Source organism: Etheostoma spectabile, chromosome 8 (assembly GCF_008692095.1).
Source record: "Etheostoma spectabile isolate EspeVRDwgs_2016 chromosome 8, UIUC_Espe_1.0, whole genome shotgun sequence".
Taxonomy (NCBI): domain Eukaryota; kingdom Metazoa; phylum Chordata; class Actinopteri; order Perciformes; family Percidae; genus Etheostoma; species Etheostoma spectabile.
In genome coordinates, this window is record NC_045740.1 from 31,059,808 (window position 1) to 31,064,807 (window position 5,000).

The 5,000-nt window shown below is 42.1% G+C and overlaps 1 protein-coding gene across 1 annotated transcript in view; it reads left to right on the forward strand.

The window, feature by feature from the left end:
• LOC116693485 (septin-7-like) overlaps positions 1 to 5,000 on the forward strand; it is a 50,727-nt gene that overhangs the window by 40,375 nt on the left and 5,352 nt on the right. The window lies entirely within an intron of this gene.

Below are 5,000 nucleotides of genomic sequence, written 5' to 3' on the forward strand. Positions count from 1 at the left end.
TCTACTTCACAATCTGAGCCTTTCAGTGACAAAATAAAACACTTATAGTGGACCAAATTGACGTTGCACATTTGCTGAATTTTTTTTAAAAACTTTCCCATGTCGTGCTGCTGAACACCTGATGCTTTGATTGTTGCAGAAGATAGGTTTTCAGTGGCAATGGCTGCTTGTCGCGTCATCAGTTTTGGAATCTGCATGCGTGAATGGAGGGTTAGCAGTGCAGTAGATTATAGCAGTTCATTTCCGGGATTGTTGCGTTACCGCCGGACATTCTGCCGGATGTCCCCAATTTTAGGCCGGATGTCTGTCCCCTTTGTTTCTGTGTTGGCGTTCTAACCTCTGATGGATTTCTGAGGACTATGGTCACCTGGTCCTCAGATCTCTGCAGGGTAAATCCAGACAGCTAGCTGAATCTGTCAATCTGAGGACTATGGTTACCTGGTCCTCAGAGATCCTGCAGGGTAAATCCAGACAGCTAGCTAGACTATCTGTCCAATCTGAGGATATGGTTACCTGGTTCTAGGTCTCTGCAGGGTAAATCCAGACAGCAGCTAGCTAGACTATCTGTCCAATCGAGGACTATGGTTACCTGGTCCTCAGATCTCTGCAGGGTAAATCCAGACAGCTAGCTAGACTATCTGTCCAATCTGAGGACTATGGTCACCTGGTCCTCAGATCTCTGCAGGGTAAATCCAGACAGCTAGCTAGACTATCTGTCCAATCCGAGGACTATGGTTACCTGGTCCTCAGATCTCTAAAACTACTTCTGAACGTACACATGTTCCCCCAAAACAAGTTCCTTCCTGAGACTATTTAGCAGCGGCACCGTGGCTCCGTCCGGAGCTTAGCACCGCCCATGACAATTGTAATTGGTTTACAGAAATGCCAATAAACGACAGCACGATATTCTCCCATCCCAGAATGTTGTGGAGATGAGCTGGCAGTGCGAGACTAGCACTGCAGTGAAACCACTGGACACGGGAAACATTCTGACAGAAGTTTGAAGTTACCTGGCAGTTAATGCATTGTTACCTTTTATTATCCCTAAACTCAAAGTCACATGCACACTGTCCTTTTGGTAGTGTTGGTCTTGACCCTAATAGGGATTCTGGAAAATAGAGATAGACATGGTGTATTATGGGTTATGTTGTTTCAGCAAGCACTGACTGACCCAGCCAGTGTTGCCACTGGCGACGATGAACTGCTGTTGCTCTGACTGGTGTGTTTAGTTTTCATTTGTTTTAAAGTCCTCTGAAAGATGATACACTGTATATATATCTTCATATAAAGTATATACCTTTTGTTGCTCTGTGGTTGACCGTTTATCAGTCTTTCACTTTTCCATTCTTTCTTTTCTCTCTTTTTTTCTTTGTCTATTCTTTTCCATGACTGACAGAGGGCATTTTTGGTAAACCAAACCATCTTTCACTTTATTTCAGCCTCGTTTTTTCCCCTACTCCTCCTCAGAGTGCCCCCAAACTCTCCATCCCTCCTCTCCCTCCACCTTTCTGTTGCTGTGCTGTCTCATCATTAGGCTGATGGTCAACCCAATGCTCTGATCAGACTTGGGCTGAAAACAAGTACTGCAATACACAATCATTTGGAAACATTTGAAAACAAAGAAGAACTTGGACATATTCAATTGTGAACGTATTATGTCTTTAAATACAAAAGAACATAGACACCAAAATCATTCATGTGTTCTCAGTGCAATTGTTGTATGTTTGGTATGAAAGAGTCCCAATGGCCTGGGATGGTTTTAATAAATACTTTAAGGAAGCTCCCTGTTGTCCACCATCTATAGTTTGATGGTTCAAAGCATTTTCACCCTTTTATTATTTGGCGAAAGTTTCAGAGCCTTACTAATCAATGGGCATGGCTGATAGTATAGTCTTTTTTTTTTTTTTATCACAGATATTTTGGTAATTTGTTAGCAGATTAGTAATAATAAAGTGAGGTAGCTCAATCCCAAATATGTTGCGTGATGGAGTCATTTTGAAACAGTATTGCCATTATATAGTTTGTCCGCCAGAGAGCACTGACAAATTATTTTTATTTAAGTTTTGGAATGGTAAAACATCTCGCCCAGTACATATTTGGTCACAAATTCAAGGGATCCTTCTAAAATATCTTCATGGGTTAATGGTAAAAATATTTTTTTTACTCTCACATATTGATACCAGTGCCAGTGTTAATTCCACCAATCTTTAGAAGAAACTGTCAAACTTTGCTACAATCATTTTAAATTGCTGCACTAAGCTTTAGAGTTGCAAAAAAATACTTTTACTTACTGCTAGTTGCAACTCTACTCTAAGACACTGTGAACAAAGAAATCCATCCCCACAAAAGGAAATGCTAAACAAGAGAAAAAACCCACTACATAAGCCAAAACTTATCACTGTCTTACTCCCTACGTTGCTTTTAATACATATCCCTTATACCTAAGAAATACATAAACAATCTCTACTCTTCCCATTTTGTCATGTCACAGTGTATGCTTAGTGTTGCCCATAATCTACCTGAGGGACACATGAATGATTATGTTTGTTGTCTTTGTTTTTATCACTTAATTTGATAGTCAACCCCAAAAGACTAAGGTTGTAATAAACAGGAATGTTCCTGCAAAGTGCATTTGATGAGGCTTACTTGACACATGTCTGCAACATCTGCCTGGTGTTGTCAGCAGGTTTCAAGCCTCTCTTGTTGTCCCAGGTCTGATGCTGTGAATAGTCATGGAGAAAACTAGAGGCTGTTTGGTGCTGAAGCTACAGCTGCTATAGAAACATTACTCTCCGCGCTGTGGTTCCATGCTCTGCTCCTGTGGTATCCATACTGTTTAATTTCGGTCCTGCTTCACCACACCATTCAACTCACTACATAATGCTGTGAGTTGAATAGGTTGTGTTGGTGCAGGGTGAGAACGGTGTGCCGGTCTCACTGTATCACTGGACCAAGGACTGGGATCCACCATCCTAACACATTGCTACATTCATTATAGGTTCATGAGCAGCTAATGGCAAGATAGTGATTTCCAGAAGGGCATGTAGCAACTCATTTAAGTCATGCGGTTTGGCATCATGAGTTATCATCATTAGCATATGTAGAATTTGAATGTAACAACATGTTCCTGAAACAGTTGTGTGCTCTTGATTCATTAAACCAAGCAGTTCATCATCATGGCCTAAACACACATTGCTAGTAGGTAAAGCACTCAGGCTCAAAACACCTGATGGACTGGAACAATTTCCCATTAAACTCCATGATTGAGAAATGAAAAAAACAAAATGAAAACCCGGAGTATGCATCAGGTATTTTCTGCCATTCATCTACAAATAAGATCTGTGTACTATTAGTTACAACCTTTTTATTTCTTCCTTTGAGCCTTGACCCCACTTAGCTCCCCCACTTATTACCTCATTGAGACTTGCACCCCCCAGCTTGTCATGCAAAGATCCTCATATAACACCCCCTCCAACCACCACTGTCCCTCTTACAAGCCCTGCGCTCTTTAGTCAGTCAGCTTGGACCCATACAGGTTGTGGTGTTGATCCAGGGCCAAATCTGGGCTGAATCTGGGCCTGACCTAGGCCGATTCTGGGCTCGAACCGGGCCAGGTCTGAGCCATAATAAACCCAGCTCCTCCAGACCCAGATTTAGCCCCTGCTGGGAGCAGACAGTAACTGAAAAAACGTACCCCTCCCCCTTCCGTCAGAGCTCCCTCCTCTAGAAGAGACAGAAGGTCAATGGCTGGCTTGGGACGCCAAGGGGCGGGACTGCTTAAGTTTCATCAATGGTAAGGTGTCCTCCTTATTTCGCTCCCCTGATGATTGGCTGCCAGTGGGATGGAGGTTAACCAATAAGGAGCAGCGTATTTGATGAAGAGGAGGCTGGAGATCTACCACATACAGTACATCCTCGGCAGCAGTTTGTCTGCAGTCCTTTTCCAGAATCCCCTCTGATGTGTAACCTTGTCTTTAGTTTGTAGATGAATACTCACAATCATCTAACTGTACCATGTTGGAATGAGACGGGTTCGGTTTGCTGTTGTCTGACCCAGAACTCTTGTTCCTTCTAACTATGTGGCGTCCAACAGTCGAAGGCTGTGATCAGATAGGAGGCTTTTTACTTGTGTTGACTATTAGTAATGTGAAAGGGCTCACTCGTAGTGATGAACCCACTGAATTAGGGCTGGGCAATATATCAATATAAATCAATATTGTAATATGAGACTAGACAACCTCTTTGATATTGGATATTGTAATATCCCGATATCGTAATATGTCTTTTACTGGTTTTACAGGCTGCAACAAAGTGATGAAATGAACTTTACAGAATGTTCTCACAGTTCTATTATTTGCCTTCTCCCACTTAGTCATCATATCCATTATTGATGATTATTCATCACAAGTCTCATTGTGTAAATATTTAGTGAAAGCACCAATATTCAACCCTACGTATTGTCGCCTTATCGAGGTATTTGGTTAAAAATATTGGGATGTTTGATTTTCTCCATATGGCCCAGCCTTATACAGAATGTTCCCCAAACTTTGCACTTCCCCTCAGCTCTATGTAGTGTTCCAGCGTCTTCTAGCAGGCCGCTCTAGTCTCACCTATGTCACCAATGTGGTTTCCAGCAGAATCAGGCTTGAGCTAAAACAGCTCCTGATAAACCCACGCTGCACTACCTGCCCTGCACCAAACAGCAGACAGACGGTTAGCTGGGGAACATAGTTTAGCATTTAGCAGCTGAAGCGGGAGATATTTTTTGGGATTTAATGAAGACCAAAACAGAACTAAAAAGTCAGTGAATATTAGGGCTGGGACCCAAATGTAAGAATTTTTAGCCACCGACTGAATTGCCTCCTTTGTATCGAGTATTGATTAATTCCTCGTCATTCAATACCTAATGAATAAATCTCACCAGCGTCTGTGAGCCAATAAGCATGCAGCATTTTTCTACCAAGATCTAATAATGTCTGTGATTGGCTGTCTAACGTCCT